The sequence below is a fragment of the Balaenoptera physalus genome (assembly GCF_965194825.1).
Source record: "Balaenoptera physalus genome assembly, chromosome: 16".
Lineage (NCBI taxonomy): Eukaryota > Metazoa > Chordata > Mammalia > Artiodactyla > Balaenopteridae > Balaenoptera > Balaenoptera physalus.
In genome coordinates, this window is record NC_138898.1 from 16,894,304 (window position 1) to 16,907,992 (window position 13,689).

The 13,689-nt window shown below is 46.1% G+C and overlaps 1 long non-coding RNA gene across 4 annotated transcripts in view; it reads left to right on the top strand.

Annotated features, from left to right (window-relative positions):
• LOC309645381 overlaps positions 1–13,689 on the top strand; it is a 153,330-nt gene that overhangs the window by 72,345 nt on the left and 67,296 nt on the right. For 3 of the 4 annotated variants that reach the window (XR_014254843.1, XR_014254844.1, XR_014254846.1), the window contains one exon: positions 6,954–7,056. The exons of the other annotated variant lie outside the window; for it this stretch is intronic. This is a non-coding gene — a long non-coding RNA (uncharacterized lncRNA). The remainder of the gene's footprint in view (positions 1–6,953; positions 7,057–13,689) is intronic. 4 annotated transcript variants of the gene reach the window in all.

Sequence of the window (13,689 nt, forward strand, 5' to 3'; positions counted from 1 at the left end):
TCACCTGTAGTGTGTGAGGATGGCACACTGCCTGGGTGCAGGCAACAACGGGGAATGTTATCTATAGAGAATTTAAAAACAATAATAAAACCAACAAAGCCAGTCTATTTTTTTTTTAACATCTTTATTGGAATATAATTGCTTTACAATGTTATGTTAGTTTCTGCTGTATAACAAAGTGAATCAGCTATATGTATACACATATCCCCATATCCCCTCCCTCTTGCGTCTCCCTCCCATCCTCCCTATCCCACCCCTCTAGGTGGTCACAAAGCACCAAGCTGATCTCCCAGTGCTATGCCGCTGCTTCCCACTTCCTATTTTACATTTGGTAGTGTGTATATGTTAATGCCACTCTCTCACTTCGTCCCAGCTTACACTTCCCCCTCCCCATGTCCTCAAGTCCATTCTCTACGTCTGCATCTTTATTCCTGTCCTGCCCCTAGGTTCATCAGAACCATTTTTTTTAAAATTCCATATATATGTGTTTTTAAAAAAAATTTTTTAATTGAAGTATAGTTGATTTACAATGTTGTGTTAATTACTGCTGTACAGTGAAGTGATTCAGTTATACACATATATACATTCTTTTTTTTTTACATTCTTTTCCATTATGGTTTATCATAGGATATTGAATATAGTTCTGTGCTATACAGTAGGACCTTGTTGTTTATCCAGTCTGTTTTTCATCATCATGATACACTGGCAATTCTAAACTGTATCAAACATGCCGTCACCCTGAAATATTCAGTTGAACTACAATCTAAATTGCTGTGTTTACCGTCCAGTTTTAATATACATGCATGCTTCAAACTGACATATTTTAATCACTATCCTTTCATAAACATTGTATTTTACATGGCATTTAATCCAAAGAATTGCCTGTTATATAGTCATCCCTCTAGATTTATGGGCTCAGCGATACATGTTCATTGTAAAAGTAAGTTCCTAATGATTCAGAATCATTCAAGTTCTCTTTGGGCCCAATTCAGGTCTCTAACGCCTGTGGTATACATATTCCTGCATTTAAACAGTTGACTCAATAATAACAGTGATAGGCCAGCAATTAAATGGTGAAAAACGCTAATGTATTCCTTTAATTCTATCATTCTATGTGACCAGTTGGAGTTTTTATTTATGCTTAGAATTTAGAACAGTGAAATGGGGTATACATTGTGAGCTGGAAAAATTTGTGTTTTGTTAAGTGCTAATTTCAGTTCCTATAGTAAATATTTTATGGAATCTGAATGATATATGTAACATTGAATTTTTCCTTTATAATTGATAACTAACTGTCAGTGATTTTAAAACTAACGAATGAATCAAAAAAGTAATTACTATTGATTATTCCATGATTATTCCTGGGAATAATTTTGCCCTAGAGTGTGTGTGGAGGGTGTTAAAAATGATCCTCTGGTTACGTAGTTAGACTGACTGTATAACTGGCTCTGGTGGGTCCTTTGTACACAATAGATCTCATTGAATACACAGGGTGACCCGGAGAGAGACGGCTTATTATTCCTGGTTTATGTTTTGAATTGATCTAATTCTGCTAATGATACAGAACTCTAAACCATTGCTTGTTCTTACACTCAAATTTGCTCCCATTTTGTTTCTTCCCCATAAAATGTTTTATTACAATTGTAAGCTGGAAGCCTCCCCGGGCTGTGAAATGAGATCACCCATCCCGCCTACAATTAAATGGTTTTGGCATCAGCCCCTTCTGGGCCTCTTGCTGGTGGTAAAGCCCCTCTGAAGTCCCCTCCGTTATTTCAGAGGACTTCTCTGCTGCCATCTTGTGGGTGTGGGGAGGGGTTTGGCAGGACCCTCTGTTGCTGTGGCTGCACTACTGCTAGGGACACTGGTGAGAAGTCTGCCCTGGGGACAGGGATGTCTTTGTCCCTGATGATCACAAATCCCCCTCACTGGTCTCCTGGGGTCCACACACCCCTTCACTCCCTTGGCTGAGGGTGTGGGGCCGGGGAGTTGCTCTTGCAGCCCGCAGACCCAAGCACCACTGCGGAGACCCCAGGAGCTTCTGGCTGGCCTCCACAGGGCAGGGCCAGCTCAGCCCCCAGAAGCTGGTACACCCAGGCATTCACAAGGTTTGGAGTCCCTGCCAAATTTCCTCTTTGGCCTGAGAGGGAGGGGACATCCTTTGGTTGCCCAGTCTGAGATACCCTAATATCCTGCCCTGGGATCATGGCAGAGACACCTGTGCCCTTCAGGGGAAATCCTTCCCCCATCCACAGGGGTTCGCCTGACCCCCAGCTCTGACCACAATCACCAAGGTACTCAGCGTGTTCCCCCAAGTCAGGCTTGTTCCATCTTAAATACCGTACCACTTTGGAGGTACAAGCCCTGTGGATTCTCAGCCAACCCCAGCCCCGCCCACCTGGGCTCACCGCGCCCCCCCCCCCCCCCAGCCTTCCCTTTCTAGCCTCCTATAGCCTCCCTGGGGTGCAGGTGCAGGACCCTTCCCCCACAGGATCTCTGTGTTTCTCCTTCTCAATCCCAGGGGAAGATTATCTTCATGGCTGGTGGGGTGGAGGGCATTTGGCCGTGCTCCTCTCACACTTCTGTTTATGTCCCCCAAGGACACAGGCTTGTGGAGACCCGAACAAGGCAGGTGTCTTGTTTCTACTTCCCCGACCTAGGTCACGTCCTGCCCCTTCTCGCAGGCAGTGAACTCAGAGGCTTGGTGGCTTGAATCGGGGTGGGAGGAGGGAAGGGGAGAAAGCAAAAGAGTGAACTACAAGGAGGAAAAATAAAACTTCAGCTAATATCTCAGAAATGCTCTCCCAGTCATCCCATTGCTCACAGCCCCCGGGCTAATCCCAATTTTTTTTTTTTTTTAAGTCTATAGAATGTGTTAATGTCCAATGTTGTGTAAATTACCACAAACTCAGTGGCTTAAAACAATGCAAATTTATTCTCTAATCTGGAGGTCAGAAGTCTGAAATGGGTTTCCCTGGGCTAAAATCAAGGTGTCAGCAGGGCTGTGTTCCCTTCTGGAGGTGCTCGGGGAGAATCCCTTCCAACTTCTAGAGGCTGCCTGCATTCTTTGGCTTGAGGCTCCTTCCTCCAGCTTCAAAGCCAGCAGGGTAGAATCTTCATCTGCCTGTGATTCTGACCTCGTGGCCCTCCTGCCTCCCTCTGCCACTAATAAGGACCCTTGGGATTACATTGGGCCCACCTGGACAATCCAGGCTCCTCTTCCCAGCTCATAATTCTTAACTTAATCACATCTGCAAAGTCCCTTTTGCCACGTAAGGTCATATATTCACAGGTTCTGGGGATTAGGACGTGAACATCTTTGGGGAGCATTATTCTTCCCACCACATGCTCCATATCTCATAGGGGCATTGGAAGGGTGTGTTTGGGGGGATGTGCATGTGGGCACACAGCTGGCACGTCCTAATGTGGGTTTCTTTTCCTACCTGAGGGTTGATTCTGAGGAGGAGCCTGCTTCCTGATAGGGGTCCCCTTGGAAAACACAGGTAGACCAGAAGGTGGCCCTGGTCCAACTCGAGCCATCCTGTAGCAGGTGCTGTCAGTGCCCACCTCCCTCCTCAAACCCTCTCCCCAACAGAGGTCAGGTCAACTGCAGTTTCAGTGGGCAATTCTTATCCTCAATGACGGCGTCCTACCACAAGCACAGGTGTCTCTCTGCCCGAGGTCTTTCTTGGGCTCAGCCTTTGGTGGCGCAGCCTGGCAATGCTGGGAGGTTGACCCCAGGAGTAACCCTTAACCAAGGAGGGATGGGAGTTGGTGGATGTATCCGTGTTCTGTGGCTGCTATAACAAATTTCTGTAAACTGGGTGGCATAAAACAACAGAAATTTCTTCTCTCCCAGCTCTTAAGGCCAGAAGTCTGAAATCAAATCAAGGTGTTGGCGGGGACTGGCTCCCTCCAAAGGCTCTAGGGGAGAATCCTTTCTGACTCTTTGAATTCCTGGTAGTTCCTGGTATTCCTTGGCCTGTGGCTGCATCACTCTAATCTCTGCCTTCGACTTCACATGGCCTTTTCCTTTTCTCCCTGTGCATCGAAGGATGCTTGTCATTGGATTTAGGTCCCACCTGGGTAATCCGGGGTGCTGTCATCTCAAGATCCTTAATTATGGTGACAGACACCCTTTTTCCAATTAAGGTCACATTCATAGGCTCTGGGGATTAAGATGTGGACATCTTTTTGAGGACTATCATTCAACCACTCCAGTGAATGAACACCTGGCTTCCTTGCCCCTTGGGGACACTTCTCAGGTGTGTGCTACATAGCCTCGTAGAGAGTTCCGAGTGGGGTTGAGCTCCACCTGCCCAGTGACCGACCTGCTCAGTAATGCGGACTTTACTGTCTTCACTCCCCTGTCTCACTCCCCCGCTCCTTCACTGTGTTTCCTTGGATCACCTCCCGAATTGACTGCCTGCACCCAAATCCTTGTCTCTGGGTCTGCTTTTGGGGAAACCCAAATTAAGACATAGCCCCTCACTTCTAAGGCCCTTGCAAGCAGCTGGAAATCACATCCCCACTGGTTCCCACGTATGGTTTGTTCAGGGCCATCTTGTGCTTCCCATTCCTGATTGATCTTTCTCTCAGGTACTCCCTGGTTGGTCCTCCGGTCTTCCTGGTCTGTCCTCTCCCCCATCCCATTGCCTTTGTGATTCTACAGCCTCATCTCTGTCGCCTGGAGACCCCCTGCTGACGTGCAGCCTCAGCATAGGGGAAGTAATTGCAAAGGAACCTGCTGCCTTAGATAGTGGAGAAAGAATCACAGTCAGCATGCGGCTTAATTGAATTAAAGAAAGAAAGTCCTGCCCCACCTCCGCAGTAACTCATCGCCCTTGACAGGGTGCAGGTAGAGCTCATCGCAGAAGCAAGAGTCAAGGCTGCAGGCTTGGCTCTAGGAAGCTTCTGACTCTGACAGGGGAGGAGCTGAGTGCTTGGGCCCCTGCCCAGAGCTCAGAGGCATAAGCAGTCTCCTGACCTAGGGGTGAAGAAAGGAGGGTGTTTTGTGGATGAAGAGACAAGGGCTTTGGCTCTGAGATGTAGAGCATGACCCAGGAGGAAGGTCTGACCGAGACAATCCTGTGCTTGGGGCCAGCAGGTCAAGAGAGCTGGGAAAGACTGGGCAGAGGTGGTGAGGAGGTGCTCTCACTCCTCCCAGGGAGAAGCTGACTATCCGATAGGTCATAGTCAAGGACAGTAATTGGGTCTTGGGATTTGTGGGCAAGGCTGCAGTGGGCTGTGCCTGTCAGCCACTCCTTCCTTCCTGAGGAGGCGCTCTCAGGCCAGCACGCCCTTCCTGCCAGCTGCTGCAACGAGCCTTAAGGGAGGTACGGGCTCCACTGGTCATGAGTCCAAGCTCTGTGCTCCAGCCTCGGGTCCTTGGATTTCTTGCTGCGTGGACTGGGCGTGGGCCCAGCTCATCACAGGAGAACATGGCATTTCCTGTTCAACTCTATTTCAACTCTGTGAATTGACTCTCAATCATGTGAGTGCTGTGCATTCACACTTCCTAGGCTGTCTTCCAGTTGCTTCTGTAGGAAGCTCCCTCCTCTGTCACACCCTAGAAGGCTTGTGATTCACTGGGACACTTTCTCTCCATACGGTTTGAGAGGTAAAAGGAACCAGATTAGACACAATCTTGACCCAAGGCTGAGGAAGTTAAGAGCTATGGACTCCATTCAGGGGGTGCCTGGGATTCATGGAAGGTTATTGAGCTGAGGGAGCAGACAGTCAGAGTTGAGCTTTGATAAGTGAAAGAAGAGGCACATGTGCACAGGACTTGATGGGGGGACAGGGTGTTAATATACTGGAAGCTGACTGTTTGATCTGAAGGCCTTTATGTGTACTATCCCTCTGCCTAGAACAGAGATATTTGTCCCAGTTTAAATATCACTCCTCATGAGTTCTTCCTTCTCATTTAAATGTGTTTTCCTCATTACACCCTCTTATAGCTTCCCCTGGTTTTCTTTCACAGCGTTTACTACAGTTTTGAAAGTTTTGTCTTCCTAATCAGACCTTAAACTCTTTGGGGGCAGGATCCATGTTTTATTCATTTCTGTATGATGCCAAAGAAAAATTGCACTGGACAGAGTTCAATAGGCAAGGAGGACTTTATTGAAGACTATTGCAACAGGAGAGAGATTGAACTCAACTACACTGAAACAAAATGCAGGAGAGTTTTTAAGCCCTGGGGTAGGGTAACAGAAAAATAGTGGAGGCCATCGGTCTATGTAATGAGGCCACCTGTGTCTGCTAATTGGTGCTTATCAAAGAGAAGCTCTGACCTTCCTGCAGACACTGGGAAACAGGGGCACTGTTTTCCTTGATGACTACATTTCTGAGAGGACATTTCTGGGTCGTAAAACTGGTAAGAGGCTGGGAGAAGATTTACATCTCAAGGGGGGCAGAGAAAGAATTTACAAGGGCAAGTTTTCTAAAGTAACTGCTCTAAGGAAAGAGAGTTCAGTGACATAGAGTCAGGAAGAAACTGTCTAAAGTTTGGTCAAGCTGAGAGGAATACCAAGGCCGCCTTGGGAAATGACCTCCCCCTCTATGCTACATTCCTTCCCTAGAGGGACAGGCAAAGAACACAGCAAATAATAGGTGCGTTTAATTAAAAAAATTTTTTTTTGGCCATGCTGTGTGGCTTGCGGGATCTTAGTTTTATTTATTTGTTTTTTATTTTTATCTGTTTGGCCGCACCGTGAGGCCTGTAGGATCTTAGTTCCCCGACCAGGGATCGAACCTAGGCCCTGGCAGTGAAAGTGCCAAGTCCTAACCACTGGACCGCCAGGGAATTCTTGGTGTGTTTCATTTAAAATGAACATTTGTATGTCTATTTGGTTAATCTCCATTTCCCTCGCTAGATGGTAAGCTGCATGAGGGCAGGGATCACGCCTGTCTTGTTCGTTAGTATAAACCCAGCACCATCCACTTGCTTCTCATAGGTGCTCACTAAGTGCTTGCAGAGAGAATGAATGAATGGACGGATGGAGGAAGAGACAGAAGCACCAAGGATAACTTCCAGGTTTTCAGCGTGGGAGCAAGAAGGTAATGGGGCCAGTAGTGGCTGATGTGTGGAAGTGACAATGATGGGCTGAGGGCAGAGCAAACAGTCATGTGATCCCAGGCTGTCCTGCTGACTTTGCCTGGAGTAGGGAACTAACAGTGTTTGGTGTCTGAGATGGAGAAGATTAAGGCAGCGCAGCTGAGCCTGGGGAGGCGGTAACGTGTGCAGATTACCCCTCTCACTTGCCCTCGGTTTGATTCCTAACAAGCGACAACGATCCTGGGGTAAGAGACAATGTTTGCTCTTTTGAGTTTATTTAGAAGATACAGCTGCGTCAAGGTGAGGACCCCCCCCCCCACTTCCGGGCCACCCCGCGGGCAGATGGATGCTGGTGCATGTAATTACTTTCAGGGTCAAAGCAGCGCAATCAGCTCCTTTGTCAGCAGCATTCACTGAATAGTTTTATCGAGCGCCTGAAGGGGATTTGTTCCAGCTCTGGAGGAATTGTCCAATCAACCGCAGGTCCTGGGGGGAAGGTAGTTTGAAGGAAACTTCCCGAACATTTGAACATTTGTGATTAAGGCTAGATGGCTTCATTAATGAACAAACATTCTTTGAGCACCTACTGTGTGTTGGGTCCTGTGTCAGGCCTGTGGGAGGTGGAGGAGAGTTCTTGCTGTAAAGAACCTGTGGATGGTTAAAGGGGATAAATAGAACCATCCTTAGTCTCATGCTCATCTCAAGTGTTCCAATGAGAGCCCCAAGGAGGAAAGGCTTCTTCCTAATGGAAGAGGCTTTGGAGTAGGGTCTGGGAAGATGATGGGTAGGACTGGGGTGGAGATGAGGAGTTGGCACTTACAGTCATTCAAAGTCAGTGACAAAGATTCTTTCCTTGACCAAACTCTAGCCAGCCTCCTCTGAGCCCTCTTCTTGGTAGGACTCAACTTTGGCCTATAAAGACTTTAGCAAACACTAACATGGCGTCTAACAGCTCAAGCCTGCATCCCTAGTAATGACCCTTGCCCCCTCACAGTTCCTACCTGAGAAAACTCAAGGCTGCCAAATGAACTAATTCACTGTTCCAGCCAACACCTGAAGGTAGGGCCCATCTCTCAGTCTCTGTGGGAGGGTAGGAGCTTAACTTCGATAGGTACCAGTTAGCAAACCCAGATGGGTTTCACATGGACCAAACACCCCTTCCCACTTTTTGTAATTTTTCACTTTCCTGACTCTGTTCAAGCCCCTGCCATTCCTCCTCCCTCCTCCCTCATTCTTCCTTTAAAATGCCCAGTCTCCTCTGAACACAACAGAATGGAGCTCAGCACTTTCCCTTACTGTCAGTGGTCACTAAATCTGTTTTCACTGCTTTAGCTAATGTCTGGTTGTGTCCATCTTTGACAAAAGTTCTCCATGAAGAAATAAAAGCAGAAAACTGGTGCACACAGTTTTCAAAAAGAGACCCTTTTGTTTTCAATCCAGCAGGGGAAATAGTGAGAGAAAGAGCTATGGAGAAAAGGGGGAGCCGGCTCATGCAGGGCCTTGGAGGCTCAAGCAAAGAGCTGGGGGTTTTGGCCTAAGTGCCACAAGAAGTGGAAGATTGTAAGTGCGGAAGTCAGAGGGTCAGAGCAGTGCCCATTACAAAGTAAGCATTCACTAAGTGTTCAATGTTGCTGTTCTCACTTGGAGTTCCAAAAAATGATTTGTGTGGTGGTGGTATTGAGAGAGGGTTGTGGGGAGCCCAGGTGGACATGGGACAGTAGTTTGGAGGCCACAGCAATGGCTGAGGCCAGAGATGGTGGTGGTCTTGTTTGGCTCAGTGGTTATGGGGATGGAGAGAAGCGATTGAATCGAGGAGAGATTTAGGAGATCAAACTGGCAGGACTTGGTGAATGGCTGGAAGTGGTGGGGGCAGGGGAGGGAAAGGGATAAACTGAGGACGATGTCCAGGTTTCTGGCTTGTGAGAGTGCGTGGGTGATGGAGCTGTTCCCAGGTGTATGTGGGGCAGAGGGGGAGATCACTTTTTCAGGTTGAACTAAAGAGCACATGGGATGGCAGTGTGCTGTTGGGTACATGGGGCTGGAGCTCTGGAGGGCCAGCCTTCAGGGAACGGGGGCTATTCTTATTCCCACATTATACTTGATTTGATCCTGAGCTTCAGGCACAGCCCTGAGAACCTGGCATGTGTGTGACTTAGTTCAGGTTGTAGAGGAGGAAAAATTCTCCTCTATCCTCTTAGGTTCTCCAGCTGGACCTAAGAATTAAACTGACATAAGATGGATTAATAGGAGAAAAGCAAACAAGTTTAATTACATTTTTACACGTATACGGGACAAGAGAATGAAGACCTGAGGAAGTGACCAGAGCAGAAACTTTTATACCTTTTAGACAAAGAAATGATAAGTTTGGATTTCCCTGGTGGTCCAGTGGTTACGACTCTGCGCTTCCACTGCAGGGGGGCACAGGTTCGATCCCTGGTCAGGGAACTAAGATCCCACATGCTGTGTGGCAAAGCTAAAAAAAAAAAAAAAAAAAAGACAAGTTTGTGAAGAAATGACAAGACAAAGGGCAGTACATTTTGGGGAAATAACTAAGAGATATAGTGGAAGGGGGATTAGCGGAAGATAGGATTATTTTAGCAAGCTTGTCTGTACAGACCCCTTTCAGTGTCTGTCCCAAATCTGTGGTGATAAAGATATTCTTGTCTTCCTGGTACAGAGAGGCGCCTTTCTCATGGCCTGTTTTTAGGTAGAAAAGGGGAGGTCAGAGAACCCTTCCCGCATCTGCAGTTTCTCCAGTGCCTTCAGCTCAAAAGAATCATCATGCCCAAGTGGCATATTTTAGGGTGACATGTCCTGAACTCCTTCAGAGTTCTCCTGGACTCCAAAACAAGATTCAAGTGAAGGGACTTTATTTGGGAAGTGGAGGTCACACCAGTGGGGAAGTGAAACAGGGAAGGAAAGGAAGCAGCAAAGTGTGTGTGGGGAAACACAGGCCTCAGAATGACCCCACACAAGAGGCGAGGGAGCTGGGGTATTTATACACTACAGTTCCTGGAGCAAGAGCCCTTACACACAGAGATACAGATACGACAGATGGAAGCTGCTCGGGCACAGTGAAATGTCTGAGGGGTATAACAGGACATGGGCAGCATTGGCTACAAAGCCTAATGATGCAGTTTGTATAAACATGGAGACTTTTATCTCGCACTAGATGAAGCTGGTCCTCTGATTAGTTTTATGTCATATTGGCAAGTTAACTGCAACCTTCAAATAAAACCTAGTTGAGATTGGAGTAAATTATGTTTGTAGCACAGGGGGGTGGGATACAATTGTAACCAACCTGTGAACTAATAGTTCCACATCTCATCACTTGGGGTTCATTAGTTTGTTAGAAATGAACATTTATTGAGCATGTACTACGTGCCAGGCTTCATGCTGAATAGGTTAGATATTGATATATTATCTCATTTAATCTTTATAATGAAAAACCCTGTGAGATAGGTATGGTTAGACCCATTTTATAGATGAGGAGGGACTCAGTGTTGTTGTCTTTTGTTTTTTTTGGGCTTCGCCGCACAGCACGCGGGATCTTAGTTCACTGACCAGGGATCGAACCCGTGCCCCCTGCAGTGGAAGTGTGGAGTCTTAACAACTGGACCACCAGGGAAGTCCTGGGACTCAGTGGTTTGCTCTTGTTCCGACAGTGTGCAGTTGGCAGAACCAAGTTTCCACCCATTTTCTTTCCTCAACCTTTTGCTGCCGCTTGGCAGTTAGAAATTACAAGTGCAATCTTAGCTCAAGCATTGGGCTTATATTTGCATTCAGTATTTATTGAAGTTCCCAGGCTCATCCAGTACTAACTGTTGGGGCTTAATAAGTTCTAAATAATAATGATTTCCCCCTGGATGAGTATAGATGTTTCTGTCAGCTGAGGCTGATTTCCACCTAATTTTCAGGGAATTTGTGTGGCACAATGATGAGCTAAATATTTATGCAGGGAGGATGTATGTACAAATCACATTTCCATAAGAAACACAAGGCAAATGAGAGTTTCCCACAAAAAAATGTTTATTGCTGGGAAAAAATTCTTTAGAGGATCCAACATTAGCCAGGATTAACCAGCATTATCCAAGAGTTAGCCATATTTAGGCAATTTTAACATTTATGCCAGAGAAGTGTCTTTATTAAGAATTGCCAAGGATTACTAGAGGAGAAATCATGTTTGCTCCTCAGGGTTGAGGGAAAACACCTGGGAATATAGAATAGCTTTTTCTCCAAATGATCTAACCATCTTCGTGGATGGGACCCTGGGCAAGTTACTGCCTGTCTCTCTGAGCCTCAGTTTCTCAAGCTGTCATCTACTGGATAGGATTGGCTGTTCCTTAAGGCCCTGCCCACTCTGTCTTGTAATTCTGTGCGCTACAACTGTGCCTCTGTCTTTTTATCTCCACTGAGGACAGGCTGTTAACCTTGGACTACCAGCCTTCCTACTGAGGGAAAGGAGTCAACATTTCGGCTACTTATTGTGTGGCAGGCACCCGCTAGGTACTTTATGTCAATCAACTCATTACTCCTCATAGCAGCTCAATGGCATAGGTTTTGTTTCCATTGTATAGCTAAAAACGAATAAGTTGCAAGTTTAGGAGCAGCTGCTACTTTTGGGGCCATGCGCCAGTCCTCCCCACCCACATCTGAGTAAGTTCAACAGAAAGGTTTTTAAAGGTAAGCGTTTTTACTTGGGGCTGTCTACCAAATGGGTACTAAGGAGCAGAGAGCATAGGACTTGGGGTTGTACAGACCTGAGTTCAAGTTCTGCCTCCTCCAGGCACTAGCTGAATGCCCGGGTGAGTCACATCACCTCTCCAAGTCCTGTTTCCTCATTGGCACACTTACCTTATGAGCTCTATAGAGCAGGGCTGTTGTGTGGATTCCACGAGAAACCGTCCGGCTCTTTGAGACCAAGCTGAATTGGTTGGTCATTCTAGGTTTCCCTCTAAGGGTCATCTCAGATGGCCCTGCTCACTGCCACTCTGATGTAAGAAGCAGCTCTGGATGTGGCCGTGGCTTCCTCCCCATCCTTGCTCTCTTGAACGCCTTCGCCTGACCCACCCAAGCCCTGGCCCTCCTGACTTCTGCCTATGTGCATGCGCCGTATGGCTGGAGATACGGGTCCAAGCCCCAGCAACACCAGGTTCTTCTTATGTGACCTGAAGTCACTCATCTGATTCTCTGAGACTCTGTTTCTCTTCTGTAAAATGGGGATCATTTTACAGACTTTGTTCAAGACTTTTGTAGTTGGTTAAACGTCACGATGTTGAAATTAACTGCATGCATGTGTTCTGTCCTCACCCCAGGGAATGACCTCAGTCCTCCTGAATGAATTGTTTTTTTTTTAAATTGAAATATAGTTGATTTACAATATTGTGTTAGTTTCAGGTGTACAGCAAAGTGATTCAGATATATATATATATTTTTTTTTTTTTCAGATTCTTTTCCATTATAGGTTATTACAAGATGTTGAATATAGTTCCCTGTGCTATATAGTAGGTCCTTGTTGTTTATTTTATGCATAGTAGTGTGTATCTGTTAATCCCATACTCTTAATGTACCTCCCCCTTTCCCCTTTGGGAACCCTAAGTTTTCTTATGTCTGTGAGTCTGCTTCTGTTTTGTAAATAAATCCCTTTGTATTACTGAATGAATTCTTTTGCAGCCTTAAGAGTTCCTGGATTAAAGAGTCCCTCCTGCTTTGCTACAGAGGGACATATTGACCCAGCTTGTCCTTTGCTGTCAAGATTTAGGTGCCTTGAATGAGCAAATGAGTGAGCAACCTCCCTCCCTCAGATGTTGCTTTAAGACTGATTTCTGCCTGGCTGAGACAGATTTCCATATAGATGTAATCTCATTTAATGTTTTCAAACTCCTGTATCCAGGCACAACGTGCTGAAGCCACAGAACCAGCAGGTGGCCGCACTGGGATCTGGCGCTAGATCTGCCTGCATCCTTTCTGCTGTGCCCACTGAAGCTCACAGTCCTAGCCTCTGCTTGGAATTCAGCTTCGCCCTCACCAAGACTCACAGCCTGACTTTTAGCTACACTTGCTTCTGAGGCTGTAACATGGCTTTGAAAAGATATTTCAGGAAAATCAGAAAGTTGTAAAAAAATTTTGAGTTCCAGGTTCATAGGGACTTCAGAAACTCTCTCTCTTAAGTAACAACTTTACTGAGATATAATTTAGATACAATAAAATTCACCTTGAAAAAGAATAGTTTAGTGGTTTATAGCATATTTACAGAGTTGTTGTATAGCCATCACCACTATCTAATTTTAGAACATTTTCATTACCTCCCAAAGAAACCCCATACCTATTAGTAGTCACTCCTCATACGTCCCTGGCAACCACTAATTTACTTTGTCTCTGTGAGTCTGTCTATTCTGGGCATTTCATATAAATGGAATCGTACGCTATGTGGCCTTCTGTGACTGGCTTCTTTCACTCGGCATAATGTTTTCCAGGTTCATCCAAGTTGTTGCGTGTATTAGTATTTCATTCCTTTTGTGGATCCTTGTTTATTTTATGGGAATAAAATTATAAAAATAATATTCCGTTGTATGGATATGCCACATGTTGTCTGTTCATCAGTTGAGTTGATGGATGTTTGGGTTGCTTCCCCC